This window comes from Serinus canaria, chromosome 1A, assembly GCF_022539315.1.
Source record: "Serinus canaria isolate serCan28SL12 chromosome 1A, serCan2020, whole genome shotgun sequence".
In the NCBI taxonomy this organism is placed as follows: Eukaryota; Metazoa; Chordata; class Aves; order Passeriformes; family Fringillidae; genus Serinus; species Serinus canaria.
In genome coordinates, this window is record NC_066314.1 from 17,867,316 (window position 1) to 17,890,184 (window position 22,869).

General features: G+C 39.0%; 2 protein-coding genes across 11 annotated transcripts in view; one reads left to right on the forward strand and one right to left on the reverse strand.

Annotated features, from left to right (window-relative positions):
* Window positions 1–3,761, reverse strand: part of BRD1 (bromodomain containing 1) — a 66,611-nt gene extending 62,850 nt beyond the window's left edge. For 5 of the 7 annotated variants that reach the window (XM_050988025.1, XM_050988024.1, XM_050988030.1 and 2 more), the window contains exon 1: window positions 247–3,573. The gene's annotated coding sequence lies outside the window, so the exon portion shown is untranslated. Of the gene's footprint in view, window positions 1–246; window positions 3,574–3,636 lie in introns of those variants that run through there. The other 2 variants (XM_050988027.1, XM_050988026.1) reach the window with 2 other exon arrangements.
* Window positions 1–22,869, forward strand: part of ZBED4 (zinc finger BED-type containing 4) — a 914,269-nt gene that overhangs the window by 884,508 nt on the left and 6,892 nt on the right. The window contains exons 1-2 of one of the 4 annotated variants that reach the window (XM_030238615.2): window positions 3,824–3,974; window positions 10,552–10,628. The exons of 1 other annotated variant lie outside the window; for it this stretch is intronic. The gene's annotated coding sequence lies outside the window, so the exon portion shown is untranslated. Of the gene's footprint in view, window positions 1–3,823; window positions 3,975–4,605; window positions 4,625–10,551; window positions 10,629–22,869 lie in introns of those variants that run through there. 2 more of the 4 variants (XM_050988033.1, XM_050988034.1) reach the window with 2 other exon arrangements.

The following is a 22,869-nucleotide window of genomic DNA, read 5'->3' on the forward strand; positions in this document are numbered from 1 at the left end:
TAATGAGCAGAGCCAAGTACCAACTGAAATAAATGGGAATGTGTGCTAAATGTAAGTACTTTCCTATGTTACAAGTTCTTAGAAATCATAATCCTGTAACAGAAACTAAATTGGACATCCAAATTTAGTACTTCTGACCTCTATTTTAAGGTTTTGACCATTAAGCTGGCATTGCCTGGATAGGTTCCTGGAAAAGCCTGTAGTCTACATAAGGAGGAAAGGAGAATATTTTATTAAATGTATTACCTCAGTGCATATGAAAAATCTGCAATTCTTTCTGCTTTATTTAAGAACGATTATCTCTTAATGTAGTTTTAGTCTTCATGACTTCATATGGAAAACGCATCACTGATGCAGAAGTTACTAGAGGTGAAACCAAAGGCTTGAGTGAAAATAAGCGTACCAGAGCAGGTTTGGAGATAAATATTAAGTGCTCAGTTTTGCTAAAGCAAGGGAATGGCATCAACACTACTAACTACACTGTTATTATCAACATTTAGTGTTTCCAAATGAATACAAATGTAGAAAGACAGAACTACATCAATTTATCACTGCAGTATCAACATTATGTTTACTACCCAGAAAGAAATGGAAGGAAGGAAGCAATAAAATTAGATTAAGATGAACAGCCCAGTGACTGGAGAGACCTGGGGACCACAACACACAAAACTCTGTCTGCAGCACTAAAAATCTACATTTGGCTAATAACATAATATTGAAATAGGTGTATTGAAGGCATACTTTAGGTTCTGTCACAGTAAGATAGAATATAAGAATTTAATTTAGTTTCCAACTGGTCTTAGGCTCTTGCTATACCCTCCCTGAGAGCCTTCCAAGTTCAAGGTACACCCCAGTACTGAGAATGACAGAGAGATGGTTACTTACAGCTACATAAGTGATGTTTCCTTCTTCTCTGAACCTGTAATAGATTTTTTCCAGAGAACCCAAACAATTTCCTTGGAAGCATGGTCTCCTAGCTTTCTGCTATTCTACAAAACATAATGGAGAGCCAGATACTTGCAGTTTGCTCCAGGGACTGGAGAGAGAAATTACTTCTTTATATTCATTTATTATCATATCACTTTTAATTCATGTCATGTTCAGTTAACCATGCAAATAAAGATGTTTATTCACAATATCTGAAACAGATAAGAAGACTGTAAATGCATAAATGGAGGAAAAATCACATTAAAAAAAAATTACTCTTCTGAAGTTAAATAATGGAAGTTTTGAGTTCTTCCTGTGAGGATACCTTGGAGATTTTCCTAATTATCTGTCTTCCTAAGTTACTATGTTCCTTCACATACTTACACCTCAGACTGCAACCTTTATGGAAAATCTGTATCGTCAGACTACCACCACACCAGCGCTGCTACATTCACCACAAGCTGGCAGTCTGGAGCCTTCTCCAGGAATTGCAGTTACTTACTCTTTCTTTTGCCTGCTACCAGATCACCACCTCTGTTATTCATCACATTACTTGGTTGTTTGTGAGAAGATGTTCTGGATCCAGCTTTGCTCAGATTTTTAAGATTCAATTTCTTGACTTACCAGTGTATTTTTGTAATACAACAAGAACAGAAAAATTCCAGTTATTTCACTCAATCTGTGATATATACTTGTAGATTATATACAGAATCACTGATGGGTTCTCAAGCCACCTAAAAGATAATTTAAAGAAATAGTTAACTTTCATTAATCTCAACTTCCCTAACCCTTAAGGAAATTTTTAGAATAGGATGTTTGAAAAAATGAAGAGATACAGAGAGGTGATTACAGAAAGAGCAACATGCAGTGTAAAAGTGCAAAATTAATTTCCAGTCTTTTTTAAGTTACTGTAAAATTTTCAACCATGAATTGTGAAACTCTCCAAAATCACAGCTGTTAAAAAAGATAGTTAACAAAGCCACATACTCTGATATTTAATCTTTCCATATTGTGATAAGCATAACTATGTCATTCCAACTGTTGCAATTTTATAGTTCTCTAAAAGATGCTTTATGAGGTGACGTATTTAAATACTAATAATAACAGTTGTTGCTATCATCACTGCCGTAATTTCCTGTCAACAGCCTGGTGATAGAGACTTCTTAACTAAGCTCTCACACCTCTATTATTGTGTCTAGCTGGCAGATAAAGCCAAGATCAACTTCATGTTTAAGCAGGTCTATTGATATAGCTGCACTTTGTAACAGTGGAAACTGAGCAAGTCCAAGTAACTTCACCTCAAATCACTCTGGCCTCAGTCACCTACAGCAACTAATACATATACTATATATATAAACTATTGTCTGTATGTATATATAAACACTGATCTAGCTGAACTCTACAAAAAAAAAAAAAAAGAAAATGTAAATTAAAAAGTAATAAGGAAAAAAGGACTGCCTGCACACAGCATAACAACTGTTTTGTTGGGAGTTTGAGTAGTGTATGAATAAAAAAAAGAAACAACCTGACATGAGATTTCCAAAGAAGTATTAACCACAACAGACCATTTACTGTATGTTGACTGGCAGAATCCATTTGGAAAATCACACCAGTACTTAAGTACAAACATACACCTAATATGGCAGAATGTTGAAGAGCTCCACTATTTCAAATCAAAAAGCTGTCAACTGATCTCTTCATATACTGCCATATATTCCAACCAAAACACTCTTAACTAACTCTGTTCAAATTACAAAGAAAGAAAAAAGAAAATTAACAGATGAAAATAACTCAGATCAAAAAGGACTTGGTTAAGCACTGTCTTTCTAAACACTGTCTTAATCTAAAATTGAACATTGTTTCCAAACCAGTACTGTTTACAGTACTCTTAAGGTTTTTCTCCTGTTTTCATTCCCAAAGGTAAACAGCGAGTTACCAACACTTAAGGCAAAGAAAGTGAAATCTACAACTGCCACTGGGAATTTGAAAACCTATGTCACAATCACAGAAGATAATATCTCACTCAGCTCTCCGGAGAAATGACATACATCAAAAGGACCAACAAACCACCCTTCTTCACCTTCACCTCACCTGAAAAGCCTGGATCACTCGGCCCATTGATAACCTCAACTAATGTTTTGCAATCGGAGAAGAAAAACACCGACGTACAACCGAACACCGAAACTGAAGGAGCTTTAACCATAACACGACCTTAAGCATTTAGCTGGCACGGTTTCCTTGAACCGGCGCAGGGCATTCTCTTCAGCGCTGAACATCCTTCCCTAGGATGCCGGCTCAGGTGAGACTCGAGCCAAGGGCCCCTCCCGAGGCAAACTCGGTACATCAAAACAGCGCTCAGAACCAAACCCGCTGAGCTTTCGACCACGTATACCCATCAAGATGGGTTTAATACGAACAATGAAGGCTAAATTCCTGACAAGGCGAGGGCTGCGCTCGGAACAGCGTGTCCGTGCCTGCTCCAGCGGAGCGACGCCCAGGAAAGCCTCCCCGCGGCCGGCCCTTGGGGAATGCGAAGCGCCCGCCCGCGGCCTCCCGGGGAAGGCGCAGCAGAGGCCCTGGAGGCATCGCCAGGCAGGAACCACCCCGACTCCGACTCCGACTCCGACCCCAGCCCCAGCCCCAGCCCCAGCCCGCCGCCCTCAGAGCCGCCCCTGCAACGAAGCGGAGTACAGCGACCAGCGGCCGCACCCTTGCGGAGAAGGCCGGTGTCGGGCGCCTGGGACACCGCCGGGACACTGATGCGAAGGGACCCGGCATCCCGTGAACACACCGCCCCGATGCCGCCATTTTGCGGCCCGGCGCGCTGACATGTCGCGCGCCGTGCGTAGCGCCGCCCCCCGCGCCTGCGCCCCGCGCCCGCGGCGGCCGAGCCGGGGCAGCTGCTCAGCGCCGCGGCGGCGGCGGAGACAAAGCGCCGGGTAATGAATGGGACGGGCCCGGCCGGCCCTTCCTCTTAACTCCTTCGGGCCCGGCCGGGCGGCGGCAGCGGCGACCTCCGGTTTCCCCCGCGGCGGCCGCCCGGGGAGGTGAGTGGCACTGTTCCGGCACCGGGAGGGCGCCGGACAGGGCGGTGCGGCTCTTAGGTCCCGCACCCTCCCTCCCCCTCCCGTGCCCGCCACCTCCGCGTTTGGCCTCAGCGGCCTCGGTGCCTTGCGCGGCCCGGAACGCAGGTCCCGGGCCCGGCAGCGCCTTGTCCCTCCCGAGAACGCCCGCGGGACAGCGCCGCTAGGCCGGGGAGGGGGCGTGTGGCGGCAGGGTAGTGCAGGAAGCCGGGAACCAGGCCCGCGGTGCCGGCTCTATTGTCTGCGGGGCCCTGCAGGGGGCCCGGACTGCCCGGTGAACGGAGTTCGCTGGTGTCTAGGGGTTCGGTGTTGTCCCGGGCCGCCCGGCGGACCCCACCGCCCCCCGCCCGAGGAGGGGTACCCGCCGCGGCGCCGGGTGCGCCTCGAGCCCCCCCCGGCGTTGTGCGCGGCGCGGGCCGGGCCGGGCCGGGCCGGCGGGATCCGCCGGCGCTGAGCGCCCGCGCCCACCTGGCGGGGCCGCAGGAGCCGGGCCCGCGGAGGGAGCGGTGACCATGTGGCCGCTGCCATCCCGACCCAAGGTGGCCCAGGCAGCCCCGGCGTGGAGAGCCCATCGCCCTCCTCAGGGAGCGAGCCTGGGACTGGGGCGGCCTCAGGTACGGGCTCCCGAGACGGGTGGCGGGACCGGAAAGCCCGGGAATTCCTAAAAAGCGTTTCCCCCCCCTCCCCCCAAGAAACAGGACACGAGGTGGACAGGCGCCCGCCAGCGGCTTCGGCCACCGTGTGAGCACCGCGTCTGTGCTTGTGTGCGGTGAAGTTCCAGCCATCCCTGCTGGGCAGAGTCAGTCAAAAATGGTGTCTCGAATAGTACAGAATTTAGCTTTCATGTAGTACTGCTCTCGTTTTCTGCTTGAGGCGTGGTAATTTTTTGCTTTAAAGTGTCTTTTGTAGAGTCTAGATCTACACTAGACAGCTGCTGATGTTAGAGAGCTTGTGTTAGAATGCTTAGTGGAGTTCTCAGGGTGTCCGATACACCTTAAAGTTGTCTACTGCATAAACAGCCTACTAAAAGTATTAAAACATGTATTATCATACTGAAAGGTTAAAGAATCTTTTGCGTTAATGGTGATTATATTTATCATTACTAAGTTTAGTAGAGTTAGGCTTTGCAGTATAGAGACCTTTCTCCATAGTGCTTTTGTGTTAAAAGAAGTCCTGTTTCTAAGGGGGGGGGGGGTCCTTTGAGAAATTTCAGTAATTTAGCATGAGCTGCCATGCTACACCTATAATACTAAGCAGAGAAAGCATTTCAAGCTCCCATAATATGAATGTACTTTCTAGACTTTCCTTACATGTTGTTGTCTTTATGGCCCACTCTACATGTGTATCTGTGTTGATTTTCAAGAGCATGAGTACAGCACTTTTCTTCTAAAGGTTATCTCCACTAATGCAGTGTTTCACTTTAAGAGCAGGCATGCACCCTTGGGAGGACATTAGTAGCTTACATACTGGGGGGAGTGAAGTCTGGAAGACTTTATCAACTATCCCCAAAATACTATGCTGCTACTAGGAAGCCTGTGTTTGTGCAAATACTGGGCCGGGGCATTCACTATGGAGACTGGTTTTGTAGAGGAAAAAAAATTGTTCAAAACAAAGAAATTCTTTTGTGTACTTTAAGAAATTTGGGTGCTGTCTACTAGGTGTAAGATCAACAGGCAAGGTGCTGACAGTTTTTGTACAGTTGGATGTGTGTTTGTTTTGGTGCTTTATGTAGCTAGTACCTTGCAGCTTTAACAGATGTTGAGGAATTTATTCCATAGGAGTTCTCCAGAGCAGTCAAATGTAAGAATTGATTAGGTAAAATGGAGTATCTAAACTAAGCATCTCAGATAAAAGTTTTCTAAACATTTGTACTGTTACGTAACAATAACTCATTTACTTCTTGTGGTGTAACACCCCCCATCCTTGTGACTGCTCTGCCTTCTTGGAAGCTCCTGGTGAGTCGTGACCAAACCAGCTGGGTGGTGAAGTGTCCCTTGACTGTACCAGTTGGGCTGCAAGGCACTTCCTGATCGTAGCAGAAGCTCTGGTGTGGTAAAGGTGGGAAACAAAGGATAAGCAATTACCTCTTGTAGCCTTGGTAAACCATTTACCTGGTTGTAGCCCGAGTGGAACGGTGCCATTGTTACTGCACTTTGGGGAGAAAAGCTTACTAGTTACTAACTTGATTTATGGTCAGGAAGGAAGGTTACTGATGGCCAAAGTCAGTCATCTTGGGACCCTCTAAACAGCAATCCTAAGTGATACTGTTTGGGCTGGCCTGGACTGTGGCAGCCTGTGCCAGCGCCTCCCAGAGCTTGCAGACCGTTAAGTTTGTGGTACTCAAGGAGTGTCAGCCCCTTTCCCCCCATCTCCATGTTCCTCAAGATGCAACTCTTGCCTGTTGGGAAATGCAAAGGTATTTGACATATTGTAGTGAATTCGAGGGGAATTTTTCATATTAGCCTTTACATATGTAGAAATAGGTGTATACATCATTTACTTGTGTGTATGTGAATTGATTGTGATTGCTGTCAAATGTTAATATTTCAACTCCATAGTTATTTTATTGTTATAGTTGTTGTGAAAACTATCAAAACACTTTGTAATTGTTAAACTACTCAAGTATTAAGTGCTGCTAAATCCTTCTGCACCCTTATCTTTCTACCCATATCCTTTGCAGTCTTACTGCTTTTGCACAAATCATTTCAAATTGCTTCTTATTTGATCTTCCTTTGCATGCTTTAGTCTGTGTAGTAAGTAGTAGAGTGAACCTTGCCACTGAACTCTGTAAAGTTGCATTTTCACATATCCATATTAAACCCTGCTTTTGCCAGTACCTTTGACGGTGTTTCTTTAAGCGGCCAAACCACTCATTCGTGACATCTGTATAAGGCAAAATTGTAACAGGTGCAGCATCCTCATTGATAATGTGAGAGGCAAAGTATAGAACAGCAGAAGGCTAGACAGGTGATGAGCTTAGAGTAATGTTTGCTATTTTTCTGTTAATTTGTCTGTGGCAGCCTCTCTATCTACTGCTTCCCTTTACTGTGGCTTATTTTATACGGAGAGAGTGAATGTCCAGAGCAAGAATCTGTGTTTGCAGGACAGCCAGTGTCACAGGTGGTTAGTGCAGAGGGGGTCTTCTTCAATAAGTATTAACACATCACTAAGACTTATAACAGGGCCTTGGAAAATACAGGAGGGCAACAGAATTTTATATGTTTATTTAAAATTGTCCATCCACTAAAGTAGAATATCCTATCAAATACTTTCAAAATCTAGGTATTACAGAAGGAAGTAGCCTTTGAGCCTGCTGGGTCTTTCTGTTTTCTTCTCACTTTTTTCTTGAATTTGTTCTCTTTTAGTTTTTAGAATCCTAAATACATTAACTTCTGAGAGAATTTTTTTTTCCTCTGAGGAAGTTTGAGTTAAAGAATGCACATGTTGTGTTTCCCAACAGCTTGCTGCATTTTATTGCCATTCACAGTGAAGAGTATTTACAGGGGGGGTTTGTAAATCCTGGTTTTTTGCATCTTGCTTTTAATTTTATAAGAGTTTCATCTTCAAAGTGAGAATGTTTTGCTATGGGATTGCCCCTTTAATGAACACTTAAAATAATCAGCCATATGTAAATAACATGATGATACATGCGTATTGGCTTAGTTTTATATAGAAAAGAATATTATAGATAGTTTAGTGGGGAATTTTGCACCATATAGAGCAGAGTGTTTAACTCATCATGACTGACATTTTTTCTGAAGCAAGAATGATTTTTGTATTTTAGTAATGTCAACATAAGTTAATGCAAATTACAGAATGTTACCTGTTGTAGTGTATACTTTCAACACAGACTTCACAAAGAAAGAGTTCTTATATGGCAGATGTGCCTTGTTTTCTGCACATCTTTAACTACTTTTTTTGTATTTGTTATTGTCAGCCTCAGTACTGGTCAATTTACAACTATGGAATTGTTTCATTTCAGCCAGTTAGTGAAAAATTTATATGTGGCCTAACGATAGCTTTTAAATGAAATCTAGAGTTTAAAGCTCTCAGGTCAAGAAGTAAGAAAAACTAAAGCTTTTATCATTATTTTTTGTCCTTTTTGTGTTTGTTTGGTTTGGTTTTGGGGTTTTTTTTGTTTCTTTCTTTATTTGTTTGTTTACTGAAGCAAAGGAACTTCTATCCCAAATTAGTGTGATATATAGTTTACCCATGGTAGTATTGGTTTAGGTTTGGGGTTGTGGTTTGGTTTTGGTTTTGTTTGTTTTGTGATGAGATAGAACTCAATATGGTGGGCTGTTAAAGCAACAACAAGGAAATAGCTTGGTTTTTAAGGCCCTTCTTTTCATTCAAGTATGATGATTCAGGATACATAGTGAGTTTTTTTTTTAATATTGAACAACATGCTGGAAGGTGAGGTATGAGTATTTTCTACAATCTAAGACTGGTTTTCAGTGGATGTTGGCAAAAGAAATGTTATTATATTACTATAATCTTTATTTAAACTCACAACTTGTGTGCTCTCTTTAGCAATTACTGCGCAGTTGCGTCCTTTTCCATCTCTCAGCTCTTTCCCTTCCCCCTTTGTTGTTTAAAGACATGCAGGGTTGGACAATCCCTCTCTGAAAGTTTAGAAGGTTACTGGCTTTTTGTTACAGCTGTGTGAAAGGTTGTTGGATTTTTTCCTTTTTTTTTTTTCTTTGCACTGTCTTCTAGTTTGCATTCACTGATGTCCTACAGATATGTTTTTTTTTCCTGATGTGTTAAAGTAATTTTTGCAGTGACTGTGCAAAATTTTTGTATATTTAATATAAAAGCCAGTTCTGGAGTGTACTTGTTAGCTTGAAAATCAAGGCTGAAAATAGGATTTTTAACAGTTGAACATTTTAGCAATACTTTTTTGCAATTATTTGCAAAATATATATTATTAAAAGATACCTAATATTATATTTCTCTCATGTGACAATGATCAAAGAATTTGTGCCTGTTTTACTCCAAATAGGTGAAGTGGCTTTTCAATAATTATTCTGCTTACCTGTTGCTGTAATTCTATATACTGAATCAGTGTCTGCCTCTAAATAAAATAATCTGTGATCCAGAAAAAATTACTTTTTATTTGTTATTCTTCTCACTAAAATAAGTAATCAAGAAAACCCAAACATTAATTTGAAGTGAACAAAGTGTTTGGCTGGACTTGAAACTATAGTCATCTTTAACAAATCAGAGAGGGGGAAAATGAAAATGGAAATGGAAGGGTTGAGAGGTTCTGGTATTTTTTCAAGACATCAGGGAGCATAAAGATGCATATTTGTAATTTGTTTTGCCTGTAGTCTGATGGCTCTGGCACTTGCAAGGAATGTGGGAGAGCCAGGTTCACTTCCCTGCTTTGCCTGAGGAGCTTAATCCACATCTGAAGAGAGTTCCCTAAGTGCTCCACTGAGCACCTTGCCTCTGGTGGGTCTGTCTCCCCTTGGCTGGCACCTTCCTCTCTGCATACATTATTTAAATGTTGCGTTAATAGGGATAGCTCAAATTAGCCACCAGCACAGCTCTGGAGGTGTTTTGATTGCTTAAGAGGCACTACAGGAGTGTTTTTAAGTAAAAAATGTCAGTAAGAGAAGTGATACATAGTTCATTTCATAATGCACACTAAGCCAGTCATCAGGACTGTTTGCTCTCTGAGAGGTGATCTCCGTCCTGAAGAAAAAAAACCCTGAATAGGTGTATATACATATATCATGTTAAACATCTCAGTCTGATTGAGAAGAGATCAGAGAATCACTGCAATATGAGAGAGAATGCCTTGTAGTTTATGGATTTTCTAAGGTGGCAAAATGTTTTCTTGGTTTGTTGGGTTGGGTTTTATTCAGTGTACTGGGGCCTCTGCACTATGGCACTCATGTCTGTATATTGATGAGATCAGTGAGACTGAAGTTGCAAAACTCAAAAAAGGTGTCCTGCAATAGACTGCTTTGGTCTGTTTAGTTGCTAAGTCAAAATACATGATCTACTATGCTCCACTTGCAATTGCTTCTTTCCCATGGGGAATGATAATCTTGTGTTGATTCTGTGCTATTGCATGTTGATTAATACATGTGGTTGGGGCAGTGTATAACCAATATGTTTAGCTTAGGAAGAGAAGGTGCAACAAGGTGAATCCTGTAGTGCATGGAAAGGTGTCAGCAAGCTCCTTTGAAATCTTGCATGTAATGTAGACTGTTTCATTCAGCATAAGCATTAAAAAATGGAGCAGTGCTAAAATAAATACAAAAAATTTACTTTTAAATTTTGTCTTAGCAATCATCTGAGGGGTTTTTATTATGTTTTTAATTTTTATTTTGCTTTGGAGCAAAGAAGCAAAGAAGTCTGATTTTTCTTGATAGCTGGGAGGGCTAGAGATTTGAAAAAAGGTGAGAATCATGTAAGTGCAGCTCCTGGAGCTATCACTTAAAGAGAAATTTGAAACATCCCATGTGTCGCCACTGTGACAGTTAATGTGTTTAAAAAATAATAAAAGTAATTACTTTCTTCTTTTCCTTAGATACAATCATCTCATTAAGTTTGAGTAGCAAGTATTTAACCTCAAATGAAGCCGCCTGCCTGCAGTGGAACAGATGTGTAAGTTTGTTTTTCTCAATAAACTAGTGAGAAGCTTGTTTGTTTTGGGTCTTGTATCATTATTTTTATTAATTTCAAGGTAGACAATGGAAAAAGGTAATGAATAATTGTATGCCTGTGCAGTGACTTGTATGGAGTTTATTAATTTAGCAGGAGGTTTGTACGAGTGCCTGAGCCTTAAAAATTAAGTTTGGAAGCCTGGATATCTTTAGAGTGGTACAGAAATAGTAACTGTTTTGTGATTTATGGGGCACCTCTTACTCTGTGGTATCAGCTGGCATATATACATCCTTACCCTGAATTATACCGTTTAAAAAGGGGAGATAACTTAGATGCTGCATTCATACTGTACTCAAATTACAGGTGTCTAAATCAGATTTTATGTCTTCCCTGAGCAAGTTAGTTTTAATATTTTCTTCTAGGGATTTTGTCTGAAAGTATTAAAACATTATATATTCTGTCTGAGCTTTTGAATACAGATGTTTTGGAAGCCTGAGATTCCTGAGTAAAATGCCATAGAGAAAAATTTGTCCATATGAAGATAAGCATTTATATGTGGAGTAACAATAAATGTTGTTCTTGTATAGTGTTTCAGAGCTTTGTATTCATTTCTTATCCTATCCTCTCTGTGCCCTGAGTAAAATAGTTCAGTTTTTAAGTCATCTATATTATTGGTTAACATGAATGCTGGCAAGAGATGGACAGAATGTTTAAGATGGAGAAAATGTTGAGCTTGGAAGTCTTGTTGGGGTCATAAAATCAGAATAGGTGACCTCTAATGACCACCTAGTCAAACCTGTTGCCATGAGAAGGGACATCTTCAACTAGACCATATCACTCAGAGCCCCATCCAACCTGGCCTTGAGTGTTGCCAGAGATGGGGCATTTACTACATCTCTGGAAAACCTGTTCTAGCATTTAACCATCCTCATTGTAAAAAATCTGTTCCTTATATCTAGTTTGACTCTACCCTCTTTTCATTTAAAACCATACCCCTTTTCCTATCATTACAGACCCTACTAAAACATTTGTTCCCATCCTTCTTACAAACTCCTCTTCCTGAAAAGCTGGTCAAAAGTCTCGCTGGAGCTTTCTCTTCAGAACAACCCTAACTTTCACAGCCTTTCCCTGTAAGACTGTGGTCTCTGTAGGAAGAGAAAACTAAAAGGATTCAGATTCATTCCTGGAAGGAAACTTTTCTTAGGTGGCACATACAGAAAATGTGGGAGATTTTATTACATCCTAAATCCTCCTGTGCATTGTTCTTCATCAGTCCAAGCAAAAATGAGCTGCTAGTGCTTTCCAAACACAGAGGAGAGCTGAAGAGCAGAAGAGAGTAGTTGTTGTTTGTACCACCCTCCCAGGTCCATTTTAGACCCCTGTAAAGAAATCTGACAAAAGAAACAATGTTTTTTTTCCAGAATATCCAAAAGTTCACTCTCCATGTACTTAATGCTGTATTCTAATATACTCATCTCAAGGTCACTAAATGCTTTGCACGGTTTCATTCTATTATGTCAAGCACTGTAGTATATTATACTTAAAGTGCCTTTCCATTGTGACTCTCAAGGTTAAATGCCTTCAATTAAAACAATCCTGTTTAATACTACCTGTCTAATGAAAATGAGTATCTGGTTTTTGTACCTTCAATAACTTTTTTTTTTATTTATAATCCCATATGAAATAATTGTTGACTGCAAGCTCAGTGTTCTGATAGATCCTTTCTTAATCTGTGATTAAAGCAGCACTCTCTTGACAGTGGTTACCCTAAAAACAGATAGAGTTTCTAGAATTGCAGTCTCATGAGAAGAAAGATTCTGCTGTCCAGATGTTACCTTTACTGTTTAAATTTTGGTTGGTCAGCAGTGTTAGATAAGTCCTCTAGCATCCACTGTAAGAATTCATCATTCAGTGCATGTGCTATACAGTAATTTTTATGTGCAGTTTAGATCATTGAAGAAAACCTAGTTCCTGATTAAAGGGATCTGGTAGTGCTAGATGTGCCCTGAGAAGGTGGGAGAGAACACAGCAGTGTGAACACTGCTGCCTGTTTGTCTCACACCCAACTACTGGCTCCAAGCTCATGACAACTTTTCTTAATATAAGACTTGAGACTGCAAATCCCAGTGCTAAAATATGGCATAGTTCATGGCAATCATATAATTTTTGTGGTTTTTTTTTACTCTATGGTTCCCCTTATTTATTCTTCATCAAAGGGGGAAGTATGATAAGCATGATATGGGAGCATATGTACAGATGGGAGGAAAAAAAAAAGACAAGAATGTAAAACTCATTTCATGGGAGGTTGTCATTTACTGTGACTTGCATTAATAGCTGCTGAAACAGTGGGAAGAGTGGGTCAGTTTTCAGGGAGTCAAACAGTATGCAGATTGTGCTGTCAGCAGCAACCTTGCTTTGGTACTGGGAAATGGGAGAAATTGAGGTTCTGTTCATTTCCTTTTTTAGTGATTTTGAGTTGTCTTCAGTGGCTTACTGAACTGTGGGGAGACCATAATCCATTTATGGCAGGAAATACAATGATGCTCATAAAGAACAGGAAGAGTCCTCATCCTTTTCTCGAAATGTTTTTTATTTCCTTTTTCTATTCCTCAGAAAAGATTAAGTTTATTAAAATAATTATTAATAATAATAGAAATAAAATGAATGGAAAGGGTTATCCATTTCTTTACCTTTTCTTGTACTAATAGTGTTGTGATCCTGCTCTAAATAGGACACCCATGTAGTTGTATTATGTAAAATTTACTTAAAAAACAAGTTGCATTACATTAATTAAAGCTCATGAACGGCACTGGTTAGAATAAGTACTACAAAAAACTTTATTCTTAATTTAAAATTTCTTGTATTTTTTGCTTCTTGAGCAAAGCCTTATTTGGTCAAATAAAGATCTGTCTATGGCAGTAGGATGGTTCTTCTGTAACTCATTTCTTTTGGGAGAAGAAGCTCTTAGAAGGAGCTATTTGTCTCCTTGGGGTGGGAGAGTGTACTTTCTGCTCAGTGTGGTGCTGGTGGAAATAGTGTTGGCTTCCCTTAGCTTGGTTGTCTGAGTCAGTTGTCTTTGCAAAATCTCACCTTACCTTGAAGACAAAGAGAATATATCCCTAAAAGAGGTTAAGAGGAGAATACCTGTTGTCATGGAGGCTAGGAACAGGCTGGTTGACAAGTGAATACAGAGGTATGCACTCTTATTTCTCCCTCCCTCTCCCCTGTTCATGAATAGGAAGGTTTGTTTTGTGAGGGAGAGATCTGATTGTTGTTTTTTTTAAACTGTGATTTCAGGTGAAGCTGTCAGATGCTACTGATGAATGTACTGTTTACTTAGAAAATACAGAATGACAAAAAATACTTGAAAGAGGCATAAGACGTTCACCCCTGTTGTGGGCATAAGTTACCTCTTGTTTTTTTTTACAGTTCTTGTAGTCTTTTTGTAGTTCTTGTAGTCTTGTTTTTTTTCACAGTTCTTGCAGGGTGGTGAAAACTGAGTATTTCTGAACTCTTAATTACTTTGGATAGTTGTGAATGTTGTTTTCTATTTTATTTAGTAGATTTAGTAAAGAGATGATCTTTTCCTTACTTAAAAAAAAAATCTAGACGTGCTTCTTCAGTTTATTACATGAGGAAGAAAGAAGGTACCCTCAGTTGCAAATGATTCTCCAAAGAAGTTTTCTTTTCCATACTGGGTGTCTTCTGACTTGAAATTAAGTTTTGTGACAAAGGAAAGATTAAGGTTAGGTTTAAAAAATTCCTTATGAAGTATTTAACTACTGTTCATACTCCTGAAAATATGTTTTTATGGGTTTGGGTACTATGAATTGCATTTTCTTTCTAACCTTACTTTGAGTTCACAAGCATTCCAGGATACAAATCTTTTAATAGAAGCACAGTATTATGTCATGTTACACATATACAAATATTATGTAAATAGATCATGAAAAACCTCTCAATAGCACTGTTGAAACTATATGAGGACATATAACTAACTGACATCAATATGAGCACAGAATTTAGTTGATTGGTAGCTATGAAAGGTATTTAAAACAGACATCTTCAGACTTCATTTGGTTAGCATGAAAATAAATTCTGCTCTGTGGTAGTCTTAGCAGTTTAACAGTTCCAAATAGTTCAATTTTATATCAGAAAAATTATAGTTGTAACAGGTTAATGCAAGATACTCTTCAAAGGACTTAGTTTACATTCTGTGAGGTCTTTTTCTACTTTCTACTTATATGGATGTTTTCAGCAAGAGTTCCAAGAAGACTGACTACACAAAACATGGTGTGTCTCTCCTAACTGATTTTTTTTTTGTTTGTTTTTCATCATCCTGCCTATTCAGCTTTCTTCTTCACAAGTGCCTCATTTCTTACTGTTTTAAATAATCCTTAAAGTGCTTGAAGTTTCCCTCTTACTGGATTTAAACATAGACATTTAACAAAAATAAAACCCACAAAAGTGTATGGGGTTTTTGTGTTGCAACCTAGGAAGGTAGAGTAGTCAGTAGAAAAATCACTTGTCCTAATCCTATCCCTTTTAGTTGGTCAGCTGTGAGTTGCATGGGAGTAGAAAGAGAAGAGTCTAATGGGCTCTTCAGAGAATTGATTGCTTGGAGAAGAGTTGTTAGTGGAGCTTTGCTTTGAATTTTCTGATGCTTTTCTGAAAGCAGGCTGCTGTTCTCTAGCAATATGGAGTTTTGCCTTAGTCTTTTGCCTTTCATTCTTTTCTGACTTACCTATTGTTACTGCTGGTTTGGTTGTGTGCTTTTCCTGTTCTGTGTGAATACCAATGCATCTTTTCTACTCTGTTCTTATTTTTATCTTCTCCATTTTACCCTTGTGTACTGTTACTGCAACCTTCATTCGTCTCCTGTCAGCCCCAAATTGTACAGCATGTGATACTAAAAGCAGTTTTGATGTCCTGCTCTAAAAATGCTCTAAACCAAACAATACATGCTTCAGCTGTGTAAAAAAAAAGTCTTTTTTTTTCTTAAGAAAGCCAGCTGATTTCTTGTAACATTAGGATTTTCCCCATCATATCAGAATATGATATTTGTCAGAATTATAAAGGATAAAAATATCAAAATATAGGTATAATTTGCTGTAGCAACATTGATGTGTAAGGCTTGGGGAAATACTGCTTTAAGTTTTAACGAAACTATTGCTTAAAACATTGGCATTTTAACAAATGAAAGATCTGACATTTGCTAGGTGTGAACAATAGCTCAGAAACATATCCTGCAAGTATTGCATGCCTGATAATGAGAAGTAACACTTCAACACTTGAGACAGTTTGGATCCTAGACAAATGTTGACATGATTTACTGAGTGTGATAGATCTGGTTTTTATGAGTAATTTCTTAGTGGAAGCTGGGACAAATTATTAGCATGTGCAGAACCTGAGGGGTTTTTTGGTCTTTCATTACAGTTTGCTGCAATGGGAAGTTAGTAAAGGACATGTGAAGGGATATAGCTCCATTTGAGATCGCATGGTATTTTTAGTGCACTAAGGAAAAAAAAATAGCAACAATTAAAGGCTTATCAGGTGGTTGTAGGTGTGAATAGTGCTACTAATTCCAGTGATACATAATGTTATGTGTGGTGGTAATGCAACATGCTTTGTTTTCTTACTAAAAGTTGGGAGTAATGTTGTTTTGATCAGGGTTATTGTTTTGTTGTTGTAGCTTTACATTTTTATTTTACTTTTAAGATAAATGCTGCTCAAAACCATGTGGAATGGGGATTTCTGTGCTATGGGCTTTAACATGTTTAAGAGCGTTACTTAAGTCTAGTTGGTGGAGGATGATGCTTCAAATAGATATATGCTTAATACATTGTCAGGTAAGTGGTGAAGATTGATTTCTGCAGAAATAAGGTTGAGCTTTGACTCAGTAGCCTGTGTCAGACACCTGCTTTATTCTTACAAATGCTGTGCAGTGAGCCTGCATCGAGTCTGACAAAACGTTTGAGTACTGAGCTTGTTTACAAAACCCATTGAGCTGAATGGGAGCTTCAAAGTTTGTTAAAGAAGCCCTCCTATGGAGTCACAGGGTGCAGAAAGGACCTCTATGCTTTTCAAACTCCTCCTCTGAGAAGGAGCTGGAGTATGGCTGGATCCAGTCTTGCCCTAGACTTTTCAACGAATTTGTCTAAAGGATCACAGAGGTGTAATTGAACCTTTGTACAACTTTGTCCTGCAGGATTAAGGATGGCAAACCATATATATTTATATAAATATATGTGATGTATTATGATAATGACTAGGTATAAATAATTTACAGAATTATTTACTACACAGTGCAGGAAATGTAACAACTATTATAATATAGTGCACTATGAAGCAGTTGTATTGAAGCAGTTGTATCAAAGCTGGCAAAACAATTAAGTAGATTGATGTTACTCACCCATAATAATGACCTTGGGCAAATCTCTTTAGCTCAGACTCAAGGAATAAGAGGAGTAACCTTGAGGGATGTTACCCATTTAAGGGAGGAATCTCCATACATACACTCCAAGAAGGCTTATGTCAGAAAATCCTGCATTAAAAATTGGGACTGGCTTTTATAATGTAAAGTGACTGATGATGGTCAGATGTCAGGTCAGATATCTCCAGCTGTGTCAGCTCAGCAGCTTTGGACAAGTTATCAGTAGTATCACCTGTTTGTTCCTTTATCCAGGAACAGATCTACCACACCTTCATCTCACTATCAGGGTGTTTAGCTTTGGGACTGATAAGTCAGGCTGGTTTCAGCTTTATTCAACACCAAAAGCAGCATGGTGCTCCCTTCTTCATTTACCACTTGAAGGTTTGCAAACAGCATTGTTCAATTTGGTTCACAGCATTCCAGGCAGAGCATCCTGCTATGCCACTGAACAGGGATACCAGAACTAAATGTCAGCCCAATGTAAATAATATACATGCTAACTTGAAGGTCCTTATTACTATCACACTTCAATTAATCTGAAATGTATAATATTGTATAATAGTAATGTACCATATTTTAAAAGCATTATCTCAATTCTTTTAAGAAGTTTTATTATTGAGGATATGCAAGTGTAAGAACTGAAATAGAACTGGATCTTTTTTTTAAAATAAATATTACTTTAAAAATATAACTATTTCCACTTTGTCTCTGTTCCAAAGTATCTTTTTAATGATGCTAATTTGGAAATCATACTGTCTTCAGTTTTACCATTGTCATGAACTATTTTCAACCTTTTACACATTGGAGTATGATCCAGTGTAGTTTTATGCAGGCAGAGCTGGCATGCACGCTGTTGCAGATGATTTAGGGTTTGTACCAATATCTCCATATGGAGATATTGGTTCAAAGCTGGAGCTTTCAGTTTTGAATCTTTTCTGAGGTTTCAGTGACTATTTGAAAGTTATAATTAAACAGCATCCCATTGACTTTCCATGTTTACAGCAATGAGAGAAGAAAACAGCTGTACAAATAAAAACGTCTTTCAAGAGTAAGGAGCTAAATTTGAGGAGTTAGAGTTCACCCAGTGTTAGGTGTTTTCTGTGTGCTGGTTTCATTTTAATTCAACACTGTCCATTTAACAATAGTCAAATGACTACAATTTTCAGTTCTCAGCTGTTACCTTCTTGAAGTATTATTAATTTAGAGGTGGTGGGGAAAATAGAAAACATAGAGAAGAGTCCACTAAACCAGAAAAGTATAACTTGGCCCTAGCAGATGTTTTACTGCTTAAAATCATTTGTGTCCACCATAAAATTATTTGATGTTTTGTGGGGAAGAGGCAAGAAAGAAGGGAATATTTAAATTTAGTGTCCATTTTTATCTTTTTAGTCTCTGCTTCAGCTAAATTCCTCTATTTGTAATTAGAGTTGAGTAGTCAGAGTGTAATGATGACTGTTATACACCTTGTTATTCTGTTATACACCTTGTTTTTTTTCTCTGCCTGCAATGACTGATTTAGGCCCCAGCTTACACCAAGCCCTGAGTTTTCCAGTAACATGAAGGGACATGAATGATCTTTATACCTCAGCAAATCAGAGGTCTCTGTGTCGTGTCCTGACAAGTAGCATGAGTGCACTGGGGAGCTCACAGAAGACTACAACAAGGAGCAGTGTTCAATTATGGTAGTGCTGTTTCCACACTTCATTCCTTTGAGTCCAGATGGAGCATTTGGGGTTGTGGATGTGAGAGGCTGTTTTACAAGTTAGAGAGAAAACCTTTGTAAAACCACAACAGTTACTGATTTTCATAAGACCTGCCTTTCAGGTGACTTAAAAGTAATGCTTTTCTCTTCCAGCAGTTCTCTACAAATCATGTTTCCCATGAAGTCCAGAATGACTTGTGTCTTCTATTAGGCAGAGTGACTTTCTGTGCTTTATTCAAGATTAAACTGTTGCATACCTCTAGTTCTTGCTTGTACATCTGTGCCAATTCCTGTGAGCTTCTGTGAGACTTGAGACTAGGACCCACCTTGTTTCAGTGTGACTGACATGCCAGTTTTGCATTTCTAATTCTGCATTTTTAGTGATCAGTGTCTTGCAAATCTCTGTCGTTTCATACAGGTGAGCTAGTACTGATATTTTATCATAGGAAATTTCTATAGATAAAATGCACTGGTTTTAGTTTTCCTTCTTCAAGGGACTTAAAACCTTAAAAAGCAGTAAGGTTCATCTGGACTATACATTTATACGAATACATTCTGCTGATTTGTTTATGATTTTGGATTTTTGAGGGGGTTTTTTTGGTTGTGTGTTTCTGTTTTGTTTGATTGTTTCACTTTAGCAAATATTCCTTTATTAGCAAAGTATCTGCCATTGCAGTTGAAGCAAATAATTTCTTAAAGTGTGTATTTCTTATTGCTTGTATTGCTTTCTCTGAGGTATTTCTAATGATGCTTGTATGTTTCCAAAAATAAACAATATTTACCACTATTATAAAACTGACTCCATTTGTGCAAATTACTGTTAATGAGCTTTTATGTACATCTTATGCTCAAAATCAGTCACTATTTTTGATTTTTTTTTCAAATTATTAAATGCTTTTACTTTCACTGTCTTCACATTTCACATCTTTCTTGAAAAAACTGTTCTTGCATTTTTCAGGTGTCTTTGTATTTACCTTACATGCTCTTCAATAATAATGTAACAATTTTTTTGTTTTAAACAATTTTTTCTAGACCACTATTTCCACCAAGATTCTGTGATATAATCAAGTTCATGATTATTGCCTGATTATTCAATCTAAAATGGTTTAAAGCTTACAGGCCATTCTCTACTTTACAAAAAATAATCCGCTTATGGTTTGGTGTTCTTGCATACTTTTCATACTTCTCTCTGTGTTAATGTATGTCTCTGCAATTCAAAAAGACACCAGTGTTTCACTTTTTGCCTCCTTCCTTCAGCAGTGATTTCTTCTGGTCATGGCAGTTTGCTGTGGCACTGTGGATCAGTGATGTTCTCCAGACATTTCTTGTCAACTACTGTACGCTTTCAGCAATCCCATTTTAAATGGAAAATCCTATAAAATGTTCTGTAGGCTTCTTACCACGGCAAACTACTGCTTAGGAGCTTAGTCCAGAGTAGTGCATTTGAGTAGATAGTTGTTCTTTAGTTCAGTTTATTTTCTTTGAAGATTGTTTCGTTGCAGGGTATCTCTGTATTTCATTGTAGAGATTTGAAAAGCATAAATCACTTTGAGCTAACTGCCTATAGCTTTTTGTACCGTGAAAACATTTTCCTTCTTGAATATCCTGCTTGTTTAGCAGTAGTCCTTAATTTTGAGTAGCTTAGGTCCAAGGATTAATAAACATATGTAAACATGGTCATAATCAAATTCATACTTCATTCTAGGTGACTGTAAAATTTTAAAACATCCTTTTTTGTTTCTTAATAAAACAGACTGACTCTTTCATACACTTGGCATGGGAGGAAATGAAAAACATCCTTATGTTTCTGACCCTTAGTATTCTGGGGACTGTATTCTAAAGAAACTTTCAGTTGAACATGCAAGGGTATTTGAAGGGAAGGAGCTTGACTTAATTTTACATGATGTAAGGTCATAACAGAATCACAGAATGATGGGGGTTGGAAGGGACCTCTGGAGATCATTTACCCCAACTTCCCTGCTAAAGCAGGTTCAGGTGGAGCAGGTTGAACAAGATCTTTGTCCAGTCTGGTTTTGAATATCTCCAAAGGAGACTCCAGAACCTCTCTGGGTAGCCACTTCCAATGCTCTGTCACTGTCAAAAGAAAAGATTTTCCTTGTATTCAGATGGTCCCTCCTGTGTTTCATGTTTGTTCTAGTCAGGTTTCCTCTAGCCAGACTGCCCTGCTGATTGCAACCCTCTGAGCTCTGTCATTTGGCCAGTCCTCAAAGCAACAAAAATAATTCTTAGATGTTTGAAAGAAAGTGGAAAAAAATTCATTCAATATCTTCTAAGGGGCATTCAACTCTGGGGATTTCCCGGGAAGTGATTGTCTCCTCTAATCTCAGCTATTTCTGCTCATTTCTAGAAGGCAGCAACAAGGTCAAGAAAAATACATGCTTTGTAGCCAGAGACCTGTAACAGCCATAGAATGGACACGATTTAAATAATTTTTTCTTATCTTACATTGTCATAAGTACACTGAAATAGTGTATCTGACCACTATCTGTAAGTGCTTTCTAACTGCTAATAGCAAAATAACTCTGTTAACAGCATACAGGCTTTTTCACAGCTAAGCATAGATACAGAAAGAACATGTAGCTGCAAAGGGAGACCTAGGTTTAATTGCACAAAAGGAGGACAAAAAACATGTGAATCAACAATTCAAGCAGTAAAAACTGCAATCAGAAACCAAGGATACAAAATAATTAGGGAAGATTTCAGGTGGACCAAGAACAATTTTTAGTCCTAAAGAAATGAAGATAATAGGGTCAGGAGCAGATGAGATTGCTTCCCACTTTTTTTGGTGGAGGAGAGTATGACTATTAAAAAGACACAGTGACAGCAAGGAGACATACGGAAGAAAGAAGTCTACCACCGTGGTTCCTATACTTAGGAGTCCAAACAGCTCCCTCACCTCTTTACCTCAGCTTCGGTAACTAAGACTGTCAAGGACCACAGCCATCAGTATTTAACTACATGGCATCAGCTCAGTGGTATTGTGTACTCAAAGCTAATTTAGGATAAGGTGATTAGGGCTAAGTGTTTGAATATGTAGTGATAATGGCTGATAATGATTAAGAACTTAACCACCGGCAATGTGTTGTTAATGAATGTTAATCTAGTTAAGCGTGGTTATAAAGTTTGCAACGGGTGTTATTTATCAGGTTTTCAGATCTTCCCATCGCAGCTACTTTAAGCTTCACCGTGTTAAGCAGTAACTGCTTATCAGGACAGGGACACTCAAATCGGTTTTACAGATTTTTCTGTTTAAAACCTAGAATTGGCTTTTCATAGTTAAGAAATTACAGGAATCACAGGAAAAAGATGTGATTACCTGTTTTGAGTCAAAGAAATTGCACACAGCTTCATTAGAACCCAATGCCAGTGGATACATACATTTATTTTGTGTGACTCTAGCGAGGAATCTGTAATGTCCTTATTGTAACTTGGCACTCCATGCATAATTTATGTTCTGTAAGCTCTGCATCAAACCACTTGCTTGTGAGCCTTTCTATTCTGTGATCTTAAGTCTCAACACCTTATTATATTTTCTTGCTTTTCCTGTTTGCAGTACAAGCTCCAAATTCACAGATTAGATCAAAGTAAAGATGAAACAAAAATCCTCTTGAATTGATTGCTATTTTAAAAAGTCGACTGTGTTACACTCTCTCTCTTGTCCCAGATCCACATACATCCCATATCATCAGTATGTGTGTGATCACTAATTTCTGTTTCATTCAATTTTATACTGAGTCATGTAAATTTAGTCTGGCTGCCAGAATTGTTCTCTGATGTGATTTCACAAGCTAAAGGAAAGTCCTGTGTAATGTAAATTTCTTGGAGAAATCTAAGGTTTTTCTTCAAGTCTTTCCTTTCATTATTCTTCATGCTCAACCCTCATATCTTTTGGTACCTGAAAACATTATTTTTTTTGCCCCCGAGAATAAGAAAGACAGGCACAAATACTAAAACTTGCACTGAAAGAAAAGCAGAATTGCTCCCTACCTGTTAGTGACTTCTGACTGCTTCATCTCCCTTTTCTTAAAATAGCTGCAGTAAGACCATCACCTCTCCTTTTCCCTGCCCCTTCCCTTGCACTGGAA